Below are 19,786 nucleotides of genomic sequence, written 5' to 3'. Positions count from 1 at the left end.
GCTGTAAAACCCCATGCCAGTAATGCTGCTTATCTAGTTGCTGTAAAACCTTATGTCAGTAATGCTGCTGCTATCTAGATGTTGCAAAACCCCATGTCTGTAATGATGCTGCCTATCTAGTTGCTGTAAAACCCCATGTCAGCAGTGCTCCTGTTTGTTTAGTTGCTGTAAAACCCATGTCAGTAATTCTGCTGCTTATCTAGTTGCCTTAAAACCCCATGTCAATAATGCTGCTTATCTATTTGCTATAAAATCTCATGTCTGTTATGCTGCTGCTTATCTAGTTGCTGTAAAACCCCATGTCAGTTATGCTGCTGCTAATCTAGTTGCTGTAAATCCTCATGCCAGTTATGCTGCTGCTTATCTAGTTGCTGTAAAACCCCGCGTGAGTAATTCTGCTGGTATCTAGATGCTGTAAAAGTTCATGTCAGTAATGCTCCTTAGCTAGTTGCTGTAAAACCCCATATCAGTAATGCTGCTTATCTAGTTGCTGTAAAACCCCACATCAGTAATGCTGCTGCTTACCTAGTTGCTGTAAAACCTCATATCAGTAATGCTGCTGCTTATCTAGTTGCTGTAAAAGTCCATGTGGGTTATGCTGCTGCTTATCTGGTTGCTGTAAAACCCATTTCCATAATCCTGCTCCTTACCTAGTTGCTGTAAAACTCCATGTCAGTAATGCTGCTTATCTAGTTGCTGTAAAACCCCATGTCAGTTATGTTGCTGCTATCTAGATGCTGTAAAATCCCATGTTAGTAATGCTGCTGCTTATCTAGTTGCTCTAAACCCCATGTCAGTAGTGCTGCTTATCTAGTTGCTGAAAAACCCTGTGTCAGTTATGCTGCTGCTTATCTAGTTGCTTTAAAACTCCATGTAACTTATGCTGCTGCTTATCTAGTTGCTGCAAAACCTGATGTTATTAATGCTGCTGCTTATGTAGTCACTGTAAAACCCCATGTCAGTAATGCTGCTACTTATCTAATTGCTGTTAAACCCCATGTCAGTTATGCTGCTACTTATCTAGTTGCTGTAAAACTCCATGGCAGTAATGCTGCTTCTTATCTAGTTGCTGTAAAACCCCATGTCAGTAATGCTGCTGCTTATCTAGTTGCCTTAAAACCCAATGACAATAATGGTGCTTATCTAGTTGCTGTAAAATGCCATGTCATTCATGCTCCTGCTTTTCTAGTTGCTGTAAAACCCCATGTCAGTTATGCTGCTGCTAATCTAGTTCCTGTAAATCCCCATGTCAGCAATTCTGCTACTTTTCTATGCTGCTGTAAAATACCATGTCAGTAATGCTGATGCTATCTACATGCTGTAAAACCTCATGTCAGTAATGCTGCTGCTTATCTAGTTGTTGTCAAACTCCATGTCAGTAATGCTGCTGCTTATCAAGTTGCTGTAAAATCCCATGTCAATAATGCTGCTGCTTATCTAGTTGCTGTAAAACCCCACTTTAGTAATGCTGCTGCTTATCTAGTTGCTGTAAAACCCATGTCAGGTATGCTGCTGCTAATCTAGTTGCTGAAAATCCCCATGCTAGTTATGCTGCTGCTATCTAGATGCTGTAAAACCCCATGTCAGTAATGCTGCTGCTTATCTAGTTGCTGTAAAATCCCATGTCAGTAATGCTGCTTATCTAGTTGCTGAAAAACCCTGCTTCAGTTATGCTGCTGCTAATCTAGTTGCTGTAAATCCCCATGTCAGTAATGCTGCTACTTATCTAGTTGCTGTAAAACTCTATGTCAGTAATGCTGTTGCTATCTAGTGATTGTAAAACAACACGTCAGTTATGCTACTGCTTAACTAGCTGTTGTACAACCCCATGTCAGTTATGCTGCTGCTAATCTAGTTGCTGTAAATCCCCATGTCAGTAATGCGGCTGCTTATCTAGTTGCTGTAAAACTCCATGTCAGTAATGTTGCTGCTATCTAGATGCTTAAAAATCCCATGTCAGTAATGCTGCTTATATAGTTGCTGTAAAACCCATATTAGTAATGCTGTTGCTTATCTAGTTGTTGTAAAACTCCATGTCAGTAATGCTGCTGCTAAACTAGCTGCTGTAAAGCCCCATGTCAGTAATGCTGCTCCTCATCTAGTTGATGAAAAACCCATGTCAGTAGTGCTGCTGCTTATCTAGTTGCTATAAAAACCCACTTCAGTAATACTGCTGCTTATTTAGTTGCCTTAAAACCCCATGTCAATAATGCTGCTTATCTAGTTGCTGTAAAACCTGTCAGTTATTCTGCTGCTTATCTAGTTGCTTTAAACCCCCATGTCAGTAATGCTGCTGCTTACCTAGTTGTTGTAAAACTCCACGTCTGTAATGCTGCTGCTATCTAGTTGTTGTAAAACACCATGTCAGTTATGCTACTGCAATCTAGTTGCTGTAAAACCCCACATCAGTAATGCTGCTCATCTAGTTTTTGTAAAATCACATGTCAGTTATGCTGCTACTTATCTAGTTGCTGTAAAACCCTATGTCAGTTATGCTGCTGCTATCTAGTTGTTGTAAAACCCCATGTCAGTTATGCTGCTACTTACCTAGTTGCTGTAAACCCCATGTCAGTTATGCTGCTACTCAGCTAGTTGCTGTAAAACCCCATGTCAGTAATGCTGCTGCTTATCTAGTTGCTGTAAAACCCCATGTCAGTAATGCTGCTGCTTATCTAGTTGCTGCAAAATCCTGTGTATGTAATGCTGCTGCTTACCTAGTTGATGTTAAACCCCATGTCAGTATTGCTGCTGCTTATCTAGTTGCCTTAGAAACCCATGTCAATAATGTGGCTTATCTAGTTGCTTTAAACCCGTCAGTAATGCTGCTGCTATCTCGTTGTTGTAAAACACCATGTCAGTTATGCTGCTGCTTATCTAGATGTTGTAAAACACCATGTCAGTTATGCTGCTGCTTATCTAGTTGCTGTAAAACCCCATGTCAGTTATGCTGCTGCTTATCTTGTTGCTGCACAATTGTATGTCAGTTATGCTGCTGCTTATCCAGTTGTTGCAAAACACCATGTCAGTTAGGCTGCTGCTTATCTAGTTGTTGCAAAACCCCATGTCAGTAAAGCTGCTGCTTATATAGTTGCTGTAAAACCCCATGTCAGTAATGCTGCTGCTATCTAGATGCTGCAAAACCCCATGTCTGTAATGCTGCTGCCTATCTAGTTGCTGTAAAACCCCATGTCAGCAGTGCACCTGTTTATTTAGTTGCTGTAAAACTCCATGTCAGTAATGCTGTTGCTATCTAGTGGTTTTAAAACCCCACATCAGTAATGCTGCTGCATATCTAGTTTTTGTAAAACCACATGTCAGTTATGCTGTTACTTATCTAGTTGCTGTAAAACCCTATGTCAGTTATGCTGCTGCTATCTAGTTTTGCAAAACCCCATGTCAGTTATGCTGCTACTTATCTAGTTGCTGTAAACCCCATGTCAGTTATGCTGCTACTCAGCTAGTTGCTGTAAAACCCCATGTCAGCAATGCTGCTGCTTATCTAGTTGCTGTAAAACCCCATGTCAGTTATGCTGCTATCTAGTTTTTGTAAAACCCCATGGCAGTTATGCCGCTATTTATCTAGCTGCTGTAAAACCCCATGTCAGTTATGCTGCTACTTATCTAGTTGCTGTAAAACCCCATGTCAGTAATGCTGCTGCTTATCTAGTTGCTGTAAAACACCATGTGAGTAATGATCAGGCGTATCTAGTTGCTGTAAAACCCCATGTCATTAATCCTGCTTCATATCTAGTTGCTGAATAACCCCATGTTATTAATGCTGCTGCTTATCAAGTTGCTGTAAAACCCCTTGTCAGTAATGCTGCTGCTTAACTAGTTCCTGTAAATCCCCATGTCAGTAAAGTTGCTGCTATCTAGTTGCTGTAAAACCCCATGTCAGTAATTCCACTGCTTATCTAGTTGCTGTAAAACCTAATGTTAGTTATGCTGCTATTTATCTAGTTGCTCTAAAACCCCATGTTAGTAATCCTGCTGCTTATCTAGTTGCTGTAAAACCCCATGTCAGTAATGCTGCTTATGTAGTTACTGTAAACTCCTTGTCAGTTATCCTGCTGCTATCTAGTTGCTGTAAAACCCCATGTCAGTAATGCTGCTGCTAATCTAGTTCCTGTAAAACCCCATGTCAGTAAAGCTACTGCTATCTAGTTGCTATAAAACCTCATGTCAATAATGCTGCTGCATATCTAGTTGCTGTAACACCTCATGGCAGTTATGCTGCTGCTTATCTAGTTTCTGGAAAACCCATGTTAGTAATGCTGCTGCTTACCTAGTTGCTGTAAAACCCCATGTCAGTAACCCTGCTGCTTATCTAGTTGCTGTAAAACACCATGTCAGTAATGCTGCTTATCTAGTTACTGTAAAACCACATGTCAGTTATGCCTCTGCTGTCTAGTTGCTGTAAATCCCCACTTTAGTAATGCTGCTGATTATCTAGTCACTATAAAACCGATGTCAGTAATGCTGCTGCTTATGAGATGCTGTCAAACCTCATGTCAATAATGCTGCTGCTTGTCTAGTATCTGTAAAACCCCATGTCAGTAATGCTGCTTATCTAGTTGCTGTAAAATACCATGTCAGGAATGCTGCTTATATAGTTGATATAAAACCCCATGTCAGTTATGCTGCTGCTTATCTAGTTGCTGTAAAACCCCATGTCAGTTATGCTGCTGCTTATCTTGTTGCTGCAAAATTGCATGTCAGTTATGCTGCTGCTTATCTAGTTGCTGTAAAACACCCTGCCAGTAATAATGCATATTTAGTTGATGCAAAACCCATGTCAGTAAAGCTGTTGCTTATCTGGTGGGTGTAAAACACCATGCCAGTAATGCTGCATATCTAGTTGCTGTAAAACCCCATGTCTGTAATGCTGCTGCTATCTAGATGCTGCAAACCCCAATGTATGTAATGCTGCTTATCTAATTGGTGTAAAACCCTGTGTCAGTTATGCTTTTTCTTATCTAGTTGCTGCAAAGCCCATGTCAGTAATGCTGCTGCTTATCTAGTTGCTGTAAAACCCCGTGTCAGTAATGCTGCTTATCTAGTTGCTAAAAAACACATGCCAGTAGTGCTGCTGCTATCTAAATGCTGTAAAACTCCATGTCAGTAATGCTGCTGCTTATCTAGTTGCTGTAAAACTCCATGTCAGTTATGCTGCTGCTTATCAAGTTCCTGTAAAACTACATGTCAGTTATGCTGCTGATTATCTAGTTGCTGTAAAACCTGATGTCATTAATGCTGCTGCTTATTTAGTCTCTGTAAAACCTTATGTCAGTAATGCTCTTGCTTATCTAGTTGCTGTATAACCCCATGAAAGTAATCCTGCTGCTTATCTAGTTGCTGTAAAAGCCATGTCAGTAATGCTGCTTATCTAGTTGCCGTAAAACCCCATGTCATTAATGCTGCTGCTTATCTAGTTGCCTTAAAATTCCATTTTAATAATGCTGCTTATCTACTTGCTATAAAACCCTATGTCAGTTATGCTGCTGCTTATCTAGTTGCTGTAAAACCCATGTCAGGTATGCTGCTGCTAATCTAGTTGCTGAAAATCCCCATGCCAGTTATGCTGCTGCTTATCTAGCTCCTGTAAAACCCCATGTCAGTAATTCTGCTGCTATCTATATGTTGTAAAACTCCATTTCTGTAATGCTACTTATCTAGTTGCTGTAAACCCTATCTCAGTAATGCTGCTTATCTAGTTGCTGTAAAACCCCATGTCAGTAATGCTGCTAATCTAGATGCTGTAAAACCCCATGTCAGTAATGCTGCTGCTTATCTAGTTGCTGTAAAATCCCATGCCAGTAATGCTGCTTATCTAGATGCTGAAAAACCCTGCATCAGTTATGCTTCTGCTAATCTAGTTGCTGTAAATCCCCACATCAGTAATGCTGCTACTTATCTAGTTGCTGTAAAATTCCATGTCAGTAATGCTGTTGCTATCTAGTGGTTGTAAAACACCATGTCAGTTATGCTGCTGCTTAACTAGCTGCTGTAAAACCCCATGTCAGTTATGCTGCTGCTAATCTAGTTGCTGTAAATCCCCATGTCAGTAATGCTGCTGCTTTTCTAGTTGCTGTAAAACTCCATGTCAGTTATGCTGCTGCTATCTAGATGCTGAAAAATCGCATGTCAGTAATGCTGCTTATCTAGTTGCTGTAAAACCCATATTAGTAATACTGCTGCTTATCTAGTTGCTGTAAAACCCCATGTCAGCAGTGCACCTGTTTATTTAGTTGCTGTAAAACTCCATGTCAGTAATGCTGTTGCTATCTAGTGGTTTTAAAACCCCACATCAGTAATGCTGCTGCATATCTAGTTTTTGTAAAACCACATGTCAGTTATGCTGTTACTTATCTAGTTGCTGTAAAACCCTATGTCAGTTATGCTGCTGCTATCTAGTTTTGCAAAACCCCATGTCAGTTATGCTGCTACTTATCTAGTTGCTGTAAACCCCATGTCAGTTATGCTGCTACTCAGCTAGTTGCTGTAAAACCCCATGTCAGCAATGCTGCTGCTTATCTAGTTGCTGTAAAACCCCATGTCAGTTATGCTGCTATCTAGTTTCTGTAAAACCCCATGGCAGTTATGCTGCTATTTATCTAGCTGCTGTAAAACCCCATGTCAGTTATGCTGCTACTTATCTAGTTGCTGTAAAACCCCATGTCAGTAATGCTGCTGCTTATCTAGTTGCTGTAAAACACCATGTGAGTAATGATCAGGCGTATCTAGTTGCTGTAAAACCCCATGTCATTAATCCTGCTTCATATCTAGTTGCTGAATAACCCCATGTTATTAATGCTGCTGCTTATCAAGTTGCTGTAAAACCCCTTGTCAGTAATGCTGCTGCTTAACTAGTTCCTGTAAATCCCCATGTCAGTAAAGTTGCTGCTATCTAGTTGCTGTAAAACCCCATGTCAGTAATTCCACTGCTTATCTAGTTGCTGTAAAACCTAATGTTAGTTATGCTGCTATTTATCTAGTTGCTCTAAAACCCCATGTTAGTAATCCTGCTGCTTATCTAGTTGCTGTAAAACCCCATGTCAGTAATGCTGCTTATGTAGTTACTGTAAACTCCTTGTCAGTTATCCTGCTGCTATCTAGTTGCTGTAAAACCCCATGTCAGTAATGCTGCTGCTAATCTAGTTCCTGTAAAACCCCATGTCAGTAAAGCTACTGCTATCTATTTGCTATAAAACCTCATGTCAATAATGCTGCTGCATATCTAGTTGCTGTAACACCTCATGGCAGTTATGCTGCGGCTTATCTAGTTTCTGGAAAACCCATGTTAGTAATGCTGCTGCTTACCTAGCTGCTGTAAAACCCCATGTCAGTAACCCTGCTGCTTATCTAGTTGCTGTAAAACACCATGTCAGTAATGCTGCTTATCTAGTTACTGTAAAACCACATGTCAGTTATGCCTCTGCTATCTAGTTGCTGTAAATCCCCACTTTAGTAATGCTGCTGATTATCTAGTCACTATAAAACCGATGTCAGTAATGCTGCTGCTTATGAGATGCTGTCAAACCTCATGTCAATAATGCTGCTGCTTGTCTAGTATCTGTAAAACCCCATGTCAGTAATGCTGCTTATCTAGTTGCTGTAAAATACCATGTCAGGAATGCTGCTTATATAGTTGATATAAAACCCCATGTCAGTTATGCTGCTGCTTATCTAGTTGCTGTAAAACCCCATGTCAGTTATGCTGCTGCTTATCTTGTTGCTGCAAAATTGCATGTCAGTTATGCTGCTGCTTATCTAGTTGCTGTAAAACACCCTGCCAGTAATAATGCATATTTAGTTGATGCAAAACCCATGTCAGTAAAGCTGTTGCTTATCTGGTGGGTGTAAAACACCATGCCAGTAATGCTGCATATCTAGTTGCTGTAAAACCCCATGTCTGCAATGCTGCTGCTATCTAGATGCTGCAAACCCCAATGTATGTAATTCTGCTTATCTAATTGGTGTAAAACCCTGTGTCAGTTATGCTTTTTCTTATCTAGTTGCTGCAAAGCCCATGTCAGTAATGCTGCTGCTTATCTAGTTGCTGTAAAACCCCGTGTCAGTAATGCTGCTTATCTAGTTGCTAAAAAACACATGCCAGTAGTGCTGCTGCTATCTAAATGCTGTAAAACTCCATGTCAGTAATGCTGCTGCTTATCTAGTTGCTGTAAAACTCCATGTCAGTTATGCTGCTGCTTATCAAGTTCCTGTAAAACTACATGTCAGTTATGCTGCTGATTATCTAGTTGCTGTAAAACCTTATGTCAGTAATGCTCTTGCTTATCTAGTTGCTGTATAACCCCATGAAAGTAATCCTGCTGCTTATCTAGTTGCTGTAAAAGCCATGTCAGTAATGCTGCTTATCTAGTTGCCGTAAAACCCCATGTCATTAATGCTGCTGCTTATCTAGTTGCCTTAAAATTCCATTTTAATAATGCTGCTTATCTACTTGCTATAAAACCCTATGTCAGTTATGCTGCTGCTTATCTAGTTGCTGTAAAACCCATGTCAGGTATGCTGCTGCTAATCTAGTTGCTGAAAATCCCCATGCCAGTTATGCTGCTGCTTATCTAGCTCCTGTAAAACCCCATGTCAGTAATTCTGCTGCTATCTATATGTTGTAAACTCCATTTCTGTAATGCTACTTATCTAGTTGCTGTAAACCCTATCTCAGTAATGCTGCTTATCTAGTTGCTGTAAAACCCCATGTCAGTAATGCTGCTAATCTAGATGCTGTAAAACCCCATGTCAGTAATGCTGCTGCTTATCTAGTTGCTGTAAAATCCCATGCCAGTAATGCTGCTTATCTAGATGCTGAAAACCCTGCATCAGTTATGCTTCTGCTAATCCAGTTGCTGTAAATCCCCACATCAGTAATGCTGCTACTTATCTAGTTGCTGTAAAATTCCATGTCAGTAATGCTGTTGCTATCTAGTGGTTGTAAAACACCATGTCAGTTATGCTGCTGCTTAACTAGCTGCTGTAAAACCCCATGTCAGTTATGCTGCTGCTAATCTAGTTGCTGTAAATCCCCATGTCAGTAATGCTGCTGCTTTTCTAGTTGCTGTAAAACTCCATGTCAGTTATGCTGCTGCTATCTAGATGCTGAAAAATCGCATGTCAGTAATGCTGCTTATCTAGTTGCTGTAAAACCCATATTAGTAATGCTGCTGCTTATCTAGTTGTTGTAAAACTCCATGTCAGTAATGCTCCTACTAATCTAGCTGCTGTAAAACCCAATGTCAGTAATGCTGCTCCTCATCTAGTTAATGAAAAACCCATGTCTGTAATGCTGCTGCTTATCTAGTTGCTATAAAAAACCCACTTCAGTAATGCTGCTGCTTATTTAGTTGCCTTAAAAACCCATGTCAGTAATACTGCTTATCTAGTTGCTGTAAAACCTGTCAGTTATTCTCCTGCTTATCTAGTTGCTTTAAAACCCCATGTCAGTAATGCTGCTGCTTACCTAGTTGTTGTAAAACTCCACGTCTGTAATGCTGCTGCTATCTAGTTGTTGTAAAACACCATGTCAGTTATGCTGCTGCTATCTAGTTGCTGTAAAACCCCATGTCAGTAATGCTGCTTATCTAGTTGCTATAAACCCCCACATCAGTAATGCTGCTGCTTATCTAGTTTTTGTAAAACCACATGTCAGTTATGCTGCTACTTATCTAGTTGCTGCAAAACCCTATGTCAGTTATGCTGCTGCTATCTAGTTGTTGTAAAACTCCATGTCAGTTATGCTGCTACTTACCTAGTTGCTGTAAACCCCATGTCAGTTATGCTGCTACTCAGCTAGTTGCTGTAAAACCCCATGTCAGTAATGCTGCTGCTTATCTAGTTGCTGTAAAACCCCATGTCAGTAATGCTGCTGCTTATCTAGTTGCTACAAAACCCTGTGTCAGTAATGCTGCTGCTTACCTAGTTGCTGTTAAACCGCATGTCAGTATTGCTGCTGCTTATCTAGTTGCCTTAAAAGCCAATGTCAATAATTCTGCTTATCTAGTTGCTTTAAACCATCAGTAATGCTGCTGCTATCTAGTTGTTGTAAAACACCATGTCAGTTATGCTGCTGCTTATCCAGTTGCTGTAAAACCCCATGTCAGTTATGCTGTTGTTTATCTTGTTGCTGCACAATTTTATGTCAGTTATGCTGCTGCTTATCCAGTTGTTGCAAAACACCATGTCAGTTAGGCTGCTGCTTATCTAGTTGTTGCAAAACCCCATGTCAGAAAAGCTGCTGCTTATATAGTTGCTGTAAAACCCATGCCAGTAATGCTACTTATCTAGTTGCTGTAAAACCCCATGTCAGTAATGCTGCTGCTATCTAGATGCTGCAAAACCTCATGTCTGTAATGCTACTTATCTAGTTGCTGTAAAACCCTGTGTCAGTTATGCTGCTCCTCATCTTGTTGATGAAAAACCCATGTCAGTAGTGCTGCTGCTTATCTAGTTGCTATAAAAACCCACTTCAGTAATGCTCCTGCTTATTTAGTTGCCTTAAAACCCCATGTCAATAATGCTGCTTATCTAGTTGCTGTAAAACCTGTCAGTCATTCTGCTGCTTATCTAGTTGCTTTAAAACCCCATGTCAGTAATGCTGCTGCTTACCTAGTTATTGTAAAACTCCACGTCTGTAATGCTGCTGCTATCTAGTTGTTGTAAAACACCATGTCACTTATGCTACTGCTATCTAGTTGCTGTAAAACCCCATGTCAGTAATGCTGCTTATCTATTTGCTATAAAACCCCACATCAGTAATGCTGCTTATCTAGTTTTTGTAAAACCCTATGTCAGTTATGCTGCTACTTATCTAGTTGCTGTAAAACCCTATGTCAGTTATGCTGCTGCTATCTAGTTGTTGTAAAACCGCATGTCAGTTATGCTGCTACTTACCTAGTTGCTGTAAACTCCATGTCAGTTATGCTGCTACTCAGCTAGTTGCTGTAAAACCCCATGTCAGTAATGCTGCTGCTTATCTAGTTGCTGCAAAACCCTGTGTCAGTAATGCTGCTGCTTACCTAGTTGATGTTAAACCCCATGTCAGTATTGCTGCTGCTTATCTAGTTGCCTTAGAAACCCATGTCAATAATGCGGCTTATCTAGTTGCTTTAAACCCATCAGTAATGCTACTGCTATCTAGTTGTTGTAAAACACTATGTCAGTTATGCTGCTGCTTATCTAGATGTTGTAAAACACCATGTCAGTTATGCTGCTGCTTATCTAGTTGCTGTAAAACCCCATGTCAGTTATGCTGCTGCTTATCTTGTTGCTGCACAATTGTATGTCAGTTATGCTGCTGCTTATCCAGTTGTTGCAAAACACCATGTCAGTTAGGCTGCTGCTTATCTAGTTGTTGCAAAACCCCATGTCAGTAAAGCTGCTGCTTATATAGTTGCTGTAAAACCCCATGCCAGTAATGCTGCTTATCTAGTTGCTGTAAAATCCCATGTCAGTAATGCTGCTGCTATCTAGATGCTGCAAAACCCCATGTCTGTAATGCTGCTGCCTATCTATTGCTGTAAAACCCCATGTCAGCAGTGCACCTGTTTATTTAGTTGCTGTAAAACTCCTTGTCAGTAATGCTGTTGCTATCTAGTGGTTTTAAAGCACCATGTCAGTTATGCTGCTGCTATCTAGTTGCTGTAAAACCCAATATCAGTAATGCTGCTTATCTAGTTGCCATAAAACCCCACATCAGTAATGCTGCTGCATATCTAGTTTTTGTAAAACCACATGTCAGTTATGCTGTTACTTATCTAGTTGCTGTAAAACCCTATGTCAGTTATGCTGCTGCTATCTAGTTTTGCAAAACCCCATGTCAGTTATGCTGCTACTTATCTAGTTGCTGTAAACCCCATGTCAGTTATGCTGCTACTCAGCTAGTTGCTGTAAAACCCCATGTCAGTAATGCTGCTGCTTATCTAGTTGCTGTAAAACCCCATGTCAGTTATGCTGCTATCTAGTTGCTGTAAAACCCCATGGCAGTTATGCCGCTATTTATCTAGCTGCTGTAAAACCCCATGTCAGTTATGCTGCTACTTATCTAGTTGCTGTAAAACCCCATGTCAGTAATGCTGCTGCTTATCTAGTTGCTGTAAATCACCATGTGAGTAATGATCAGGCTTATCTAGTTGCTGTAAACCCCCATGTCATTAATCCTGCTTCTTACCAAGTTGCTGTAAAACCCCTTGTCAGTAATGCTGCTGCTTAACTAGTTCCTGTAAATCCCCATGTCAGTAAAGTTGCTGCTATCTAGTTGCTGTAAAACCCCATGTCAGTAATTCCACTGCTTATCTTGTTGCTGTAAAACCTAATGTTAGTTATGCTGCTATTTATCTAGTTGCTCTAAAACCCCATGTTAGTAATCCTGCTGCTTCTCTAGTTGCTGTAAAACCCCATGTCAGTAATGCTGCTTATGTAGTTACTGTAAACCCCTTGTCAGTTATCCTGCTGCTATCTAGTTGCTGAAAACCCCATGTCAGTAATGCTGTTGCTAATCTAGTTCCTGTAAAACCCCATGTCAGTAAAGCTACTGCTATCTAGTTGCTATAAAACCTCATGTCAATAATGCTGCTGCATATCTAGTTGCTGTAACACCTCATGGCAGTTATGCTGCTGCTTATAGTTGCTGTAAAACCCCATGTCAGTAACCCTGCTGCTTATCTAGTTGCTGTAAAACACCATGTCAGTAATGCTGCTTATCTAGTTACTGTAAAACCACATGTCAGTATGCCTCTGCTATCTAGTTGCTGTAAATCCCCACTTTAGTAATGCTGCTGATTATCTAGTCACTATAAAACCCATGTCAGTAATGCTGCTGCTTATGAGATGCTGTCAAACCTCATGTCAGTAATGCTGCTGCTTGTCTAGTATCTGTAAAACCCCATGTCAGTAATGCTGCTTATCTAGTTGCTGTAAAATCCCATGTCAGGAATGCTGCTTACATAGTTGATATAAAACCCCATGTCAGTTATGCTGCTGCTTATCTAGTTGCTGTAAAACCCCATGTCAGTTATGCTGCTGCTTATCTTGTTGCTGCAAAATTGCATGTCAGTTATGCTGCTGCTTATCTAGTTGCTGTAAAACACCCTACCAGTAATAATGCGTATTTAGTTAATGCAAAACCCATGTCAGTAAAGCTGTTGCTTATCTGGTGGGTGTAAAACACCATGCCAGTAATGCTGCATATCTAGTTGCTGTAAAACCCCATGTCTGTAATGCTGCTGCTATCTAGATGCTGCAAAACCCAATGTCTGTAATGTTGCTTATCTAATTGGTGTAAAACCCTGTGTCAGTTATGCTTTTTCTTATCTAGTTGCTGCAAAGCCCATATCAGTAATGCTGCTGCTTATCTAGTTGCTGTAAAACCCCGTGTCAGTAATGCTGCTTATCTAGTTGCTAAAAAAACACATGCCAGTAGTGCTGCTGCTATCTAAATGCTGTAAAACTCCATGTCAGTAATGCTGCTGCTTATCTAGTTGCTGTAAAACTCCATGTCAGTTATGCTGCTGCTTATCAAGTTCCTGTAAAACTACATGTCAGTTATGCTGCTGATTATCTAGTTGCTGTAAAACCTGATGTCTTTAATGCTGCTGCTTATTTAGTCTCTGTAAAACCTTATGTCAGTAATGCTCTTGCTTATCTAGTTGCTGTATAACCCCATGAAAGTAATCCTGCTGCTTATCTAGTTGCTGTAAAAGCCATGTCAGTAATGCTGCTTATCTAGTTGCCGTAAAACCCCATGTCATTAATGCTGCTGCTTATCTAGTTGCCTTAAAATTCCATTTTAATAATGCTGCTTATCTACTTGCTATAAAACCCTATGTCAGTTATGCTGCTGCTTATCTAGTTGCTGTAAAACCCATGTCAGGTATGCTGCTGCTAATCTAGTTGCTGAAAATCCCATGCCAGTTATGCTGCTGCTTATCTAGCTCCTGTAAAACCCCATGTCAGTAATTCTGCTGCTATCTATATGTTGTAAAACTCCATTTCTGTAATGCTACTTATCTAGTTGCTGTAAACCCTATCTCAGTAATGCTGCTTATCTAGTTGCTGTAAAACCCCATGTCAGTAATGCTGCTAATCCAGATGCTGTAAAACCCCATGTCAGTAATGCTGCTGCTTATCTAGTTGCTGTAAAATCCCATGCCAGTAATGCTGCTTATCTAGATGCTGAAAAACCCTGCGTCAGTTATGCTTCTGCTAATCTAGTTGCTGTAAATCCCCACATCAGTAATGCTGCTACTTATCTAGTTGCTGTAAAATTCCATGTCAGTAATGCTGTTGCTATCTAGTGGTTGTAAAACACCATGTCAGTTATGCTGCTGCTTAACTAGCTGCTGTAAAACCCCATGTCAGTTATGCTGCTGCTAATCTAGTTGCTGTAAATCCCCATGTCAGTAATGCTACTGCTTATCTAGTTGCTGTAAAACTCCATGTCAGTAATGCTGCTGCTATCTAGATGCTGAAAAATCCCATGTCAGTAATGCTGCTTATCTAGTTGCTGTAAAACCCATATTAGTAATGCTGCTGCTTATCTAGTTGTTGTAAAACTCCATGTCAGTAATGCTGCTGCTAATCTAGCTGCTGTAAAACCCAATGTCAGTAATGCTGCTCCTCATCTAGCTAATGAAAAACCCATGTCTGCAATGCTGCTGCTTATCTAGTTACTATAAAACCCCACTTCAGTAATGCTGCTGCTTATTTAGTTGCCTTAAAAACCCATGTCAGTAACACTGCTTATCTAGTTGCTGTAAAACCTGTCAGTTATTCTCCTGCTTATCTAGTTGCTTTAAAACCCCATGTCATTAATGCTGCTGCTTACCTAGTTGTTGTAAAACTCCACGTCTGTAATGCTGCTGCTATCTAGTTGTTGTAAAACACCATGTCAGTTATGCTGCTACTTATCTAGTTGCTGTAAAACCCTATGTCAGTTATGCTGCTGCTATCTAGTTGTTGTAAAACTCCATGTCAGTTATGCTGCTACTCAGCTAGTTGCTGTAAAACCCCATGTCAGTAACGCTGCTGCTTATCTAGTTGCTGTAAAACCCCATGTCAGTAATGCTGCTTCTTATCTAGTTGCTACAAAGCCCTGTGTCAGTAATGCTGCTGCTTACCTAGTTGCTGTTAAACCCCATGTCAGTATTGCTGCTGCTTATCTAGTTGCCTTAAAAGCCAATGTCAATAATGCTGCTTATCTAGTTGCTTTAAACCATCAGTAATGCTGCTGCTATCTAGTTGTTGTAAAACACCATGTCAGTTATGCTGCTGCTTATCCAGTTGCTGTAAAACCCCATGTCAGTTATGCTGTTGCTTATCTTGTTGCTGCACAATTTTATGTCAGTTATGCTGCTGCTTATCCAGTTGTTGCAAAACACCATGTCAGTTAGGCTGCTGCTTATCTAGTTGTTGCAAAACCCCATGTCAGTAAAGCTGCTGCTTATATAGTTTCTGTAAAACCCATGCCAGTAATGCTGCTTATCTACTTGCTGTAAAACCCCATGTCAGTAATGCTGCTGCTATCTAGATGCTGCAAAACCTCATGTCTGTAATGCTACTTATCTAGTTGCTGTAAAACCCTGTGTCAGTTATGCTTTTTCTTATCTAGTTGCTACAAAACCCATATCAGTAATGCTGCTGCTTATATAGCTCCTGTAAAACCCCATGTCAGTTATGCTACTGCTTACCTAGTTGACGTAAAACCGCATGTCAGTAACGGTCCTTATCTAGTTGCTATAAAACCCCATGTCAGTAATGTTGCTGTTATCTATTTGCTGTAAAACCCCATGTCAGTAATTCTGCTGCTATCTAGATGCTGTAAAACTCCATGTCAGTAATGCTGTTTATCTAGTTGATGTAAAACCCTGTGACAGTTATGCTGCTGCTTATCTAGTTGGTGCAAACCCCTGTGTCAGTAATGCTGCTTATTTAGTTGCTGTAAAACCCCATGTCATTAATGCTGCTGCTTATCTAGTTGCTATAAAACTCCATGTCAGTTATGCTGCTGCTTATCTAGTAGTTGTAAAACTGCATGTCAATTGTGCTGCTGCTTATCTAGTTGCTGTAAAACCTGATGTCATTAATGCTGCTTATATAGTCACTGTAAAACCTCATGTCAGTAATACTGTTGCTTATCTATTTGCTGTAAAACCCCATGTTAGTAATGCTGCTGCCTATCTAGTTGCTGTAAAACCCCATGTCAGCAGAGCTCCTGTTTATTTAGTTGCTGTAAAACCCCATGTCAGTAATGCTGCTGCTTATCTAGTTGCCTTAAAACCCCATGTCAATAATGCTGCTTATCTAGTTGCTATAAAATCTCATGTCTGTTATGCTGCTGCTTATCTAGTTGCTGTAAAACCCCATGTCAGTTATGCTGCTGCTAATCTAGTTACTGTAAATCCCCATGTCAGTTATACTGCTGCTTATCTAGTTGCTGTAAAACCCAGCGTGAGTAATTCTGCTGCTATCTAGATGCTGTAAAACCTCATGTCAGTAATGCTACTTAGCTAGTTGCTGTAAAACCCCATATCAGTAATGCTGCTTATCTAGTTGCTGTAAAACCCCACACCAGTAATGCTGCTGCTTACCTAGTTGCTGTAAAACCTCATATCAGTAATGCTGCTGCTTATCTAGTTGCTGTAAAACTCCATGTGGGTTATGCTGCTGCTTATCTGGTTGCTGTAAAACCCATGTCAGTAATCCTGCTCCTTACCTAGTTGCTGTAAAACTCCATGTCAGTTATGTTGCTGCTATCTAGATGCTGTAAAACCCCATGTTAGTAATTCTGCTGCTTATCTAGTTGCTCTAAAACCCCATGTCAGTAGTGCTGCTTATCTAGTTGCTGAAAAACCCTGTGTCAGTTATGCTGCTGCTTATCTAGTTGCTTTAAAACTCCATGTAACTTATGCTGCTGCTTATCTAGTTGCTGCAACACCTGATGTTATTAATGCTGCTGCTTATGTAGTCACTGTAAAACCCCATGTCAGTAATGCTGCTACTTATCTAACTGCTGTTAAACCCCATATCAGTTATGCTGCTACTTATCTAGTTGCCTTAAAACCCAATGTCAATAATGCTGCTTATCTAGTTGCTGTAAAACGCCATGTCAGTTATGCTCCTGCTTTTCTAGTTGCTGTAAAACCCATGTCAGTTATGCTGCTGCTAATCTAGTTCCTGTAAATCCCCATATCAGCAATGCTGCTGCTTTTCTATGCTGCTGTAAAACTCCATGTCAGTAATGCCGCTGCTATCTAGATGCTGTAAAACCTCATGTCAGTAATGCTGCTGCTTATCTAGTTGTTGTAAAACTCCATGTCAGTAATGCTGCTGCTTATCTAGTTGCTGTAAAACCCCATGTCAGTTATGCTGCTGCTAATCTAGTTCCTGTAAATCCCCATATCAGCAATGCTGCTGCTTTTCTATGCTGCTGTAAAACTCCATGTCAGTAATGCCGCTGCTATCTAGATGCTGTAAAACCTCATGTCAGTAATGCTGCTGCTTATCTAGTTGTTGTAAAACTCCATGTCAGTAATGCTGCTGCTTATCTAGTTGCTGTAAAACCCCATGTCAGTTATGCTGCTGCTAATCTAGTTCCTGTAAATCCCCATATCAGCAATGCTGCTGCTTTTCTATGCTGTTGTAAAACTCCATGTCAGTAATGCTGCTGCTTATCTAGTTGTTGTAAAACTCCATGTCAGTAATGCTGCTGCTTATCTAGTTGCTGTAAAACCCCACTTTAGTAATGCTGCTGCTTATCTAGTTGCTGTAAAACCCCACTTTAGTAATGCTGCTGCTAATCTAGTTGCTGAAAATCCCCATGCTAGTTATGCTGCTGCTTATCTAGCTGCTGTAAAACCCCATGTCAGTAATTCTGCTGCTATCTAGATGTTGTAAAACTCAATTTCAGTAATGCTGCTTATCTAGTTGCTGTAAAACTCTATATCAGTAATGCTGCTTATCTAGTTGCTGTAAAACCCCATGTCAGTAATGCTGCTAATCTAGTTGCTGTAAAACCCCATGTCAGTTATGTTGCTGCTATGTAGATGCTGTAAAACCCCATGTCAGTAATGCTGCTGCTTATCTAGTTGCTGAAAAATCCCATGTCAGTAATGCTGCTTATCTAGTTGCTGAAAAACCCTGCGTCAGTTATGCTGCTGCTAATCTAGTTGCTGTAAATCCCCATGTCAGTAATGCTGCTACTTATCTAGTTGCTGTAAAACTCCATGTCAGTAATGCTGTTGCTATCTAGTGACTGTAAAACACCATGTCAGGTATGCTGCTGCTTAACTAGCTGCTGTAAAACCCCATGTCAGTTATGCTGCTGCTAATCTAGTTGGTGTAAATCCCCATGTCAGTAATGCGGCTGCTTATCTAGTTGCTGTAAAACTCCATGTCAGTAATGCTGCTGCTATCTAGATGCTGAAAAATCCCATGTCAGTAATGTTGCTTATCTAGTTGCTGTAAAACCCATATTAGTAATGCTGCTGCTTATCTAGTTGTTGTAAAACTCCATGTCAGTAATGCTCCTGCTAATCTAGCTGCTGTAAAACCCCATGTCAGTAATGCTGCTCCTCATCTAGTTGATGAAACACCCATGTCAGTAGTGCTGTTGCTTATCTAGTTGCTATAAAAACCCACTTCAGTAATGCTGCTGCTTATTTAGTTGCCTTAAAACTCCATGTCAATAATGCTGCTTATCTAGTTGCTGTAAAACCTGTCAGTTATTCTGCTGCTTATCTAGTTGCTTTAAAACCCCATGTCAGTAATGCTGCTGATTACCTAGTTGTTGTAAAACTCCACGTGTGTAATGCTGCTGCTATCTAGTTGTTGTAAAACACCATGTCAGTTATGCTACTGCTATCTAGTTGCTGTAAAACCCCATGCCAGTAATGCTGCTTATCTAGTTGCTATAAAACCCCACATCAGTAATACTTCTTATCTAGTTTTTGTAAAACCACATGTCAGTTATGCTGCTACTTATCTAGTTGCTGTAAAACCCTATGTCAGTTATGCTGCTGCTATCTAGTTGTTGTAAAACCCCATGTCAGTTATGCTGCTACTTACCTAGTTGCTGTAAACCCCATGTCAGTTATGCTGCTACTCAGCTAGTTGCTGTAAAACCCCATGTCAGTAATGCTACTGCTTATCTAGTTGCTGTAAAACCCCATGTCAGTAATGCTGCTGCTTATCTAGTTGCTGCAAAACCCTGTGTCAGTAATGCTGCTGCTTACCTAGTTGATGTTAAACCCCAGGTCAGTATTGCTGCTGCTTATCTAGTTGCCTTAAAAACCCATGTCAATAATGCTGCTTATCTAGTTGCTTTAAACCCGTCAGTAATGCTGCTGCTATCTAGTTGTTGTAAAACACCATGTCAGTTATGCTGCTGCTTATCTAGATGTTGTAAAATACCATGTCAGTTATGCTGCTGCTTATCTAGTTGCTGTAAAACGCCATGTCAGTTATGCTGCTGCTTATCTTGTTGCTGCACAATTGTATGTCAGTTATGCTGCTGCTTATCTGGTTGCTGTAAAACCCATGTCAGTAATCCTGCTCCTTACCTAGTTGCTGTAAAACCCCATGCCAGTAATGCTGCTTATCTAGTTGCTGTAGAACCCCATGTCAGTAATGCTGCTGCTATCTAGATGCTGCAAAACTCCATGTCTGTAATGCTGCTGCCTATCTAGTTGCTGTAAAACCCCATGTCAGTTATGCTGCTGCTAATCTAGTTACTGTAAATCCCCATGTCAGTTATGCTGCTGCTTATCTAGTT

At 40.4% G+C, this 19,786-nt stretch overlaps 1 pseudogene; it reads left to right on the top strand.

Annotated features, from left to right (window-relative positions):
- Nucleotides 1-521: 521 nt before the first annotated feature.
- On the top strand, nt 522-19,234 carry LOC122797677 (annotated as a pseudogene).
- Nucleotides 19,235-19,786: the final 552 nt, after the last annotated feature.

This window comes from Protopterus annectens, chromosome 3.part1 (genome assembly GCF_019279795.1).
Source record: "Protopterus annectens isolate FY-2018-M chromosome 3.part1, PAN1.0, whole genome shotgun sequence".
NCBI classification, from domain to species: domain Eukaryota; kingdom Metazoa; phylum Chordata; order Ceratodontiformes; family Protopteridae; genus Protopterus; species Protopterus annectens.
This window is presented reverse-complemented; position numbering and strand designations above follow the sequence as displayed.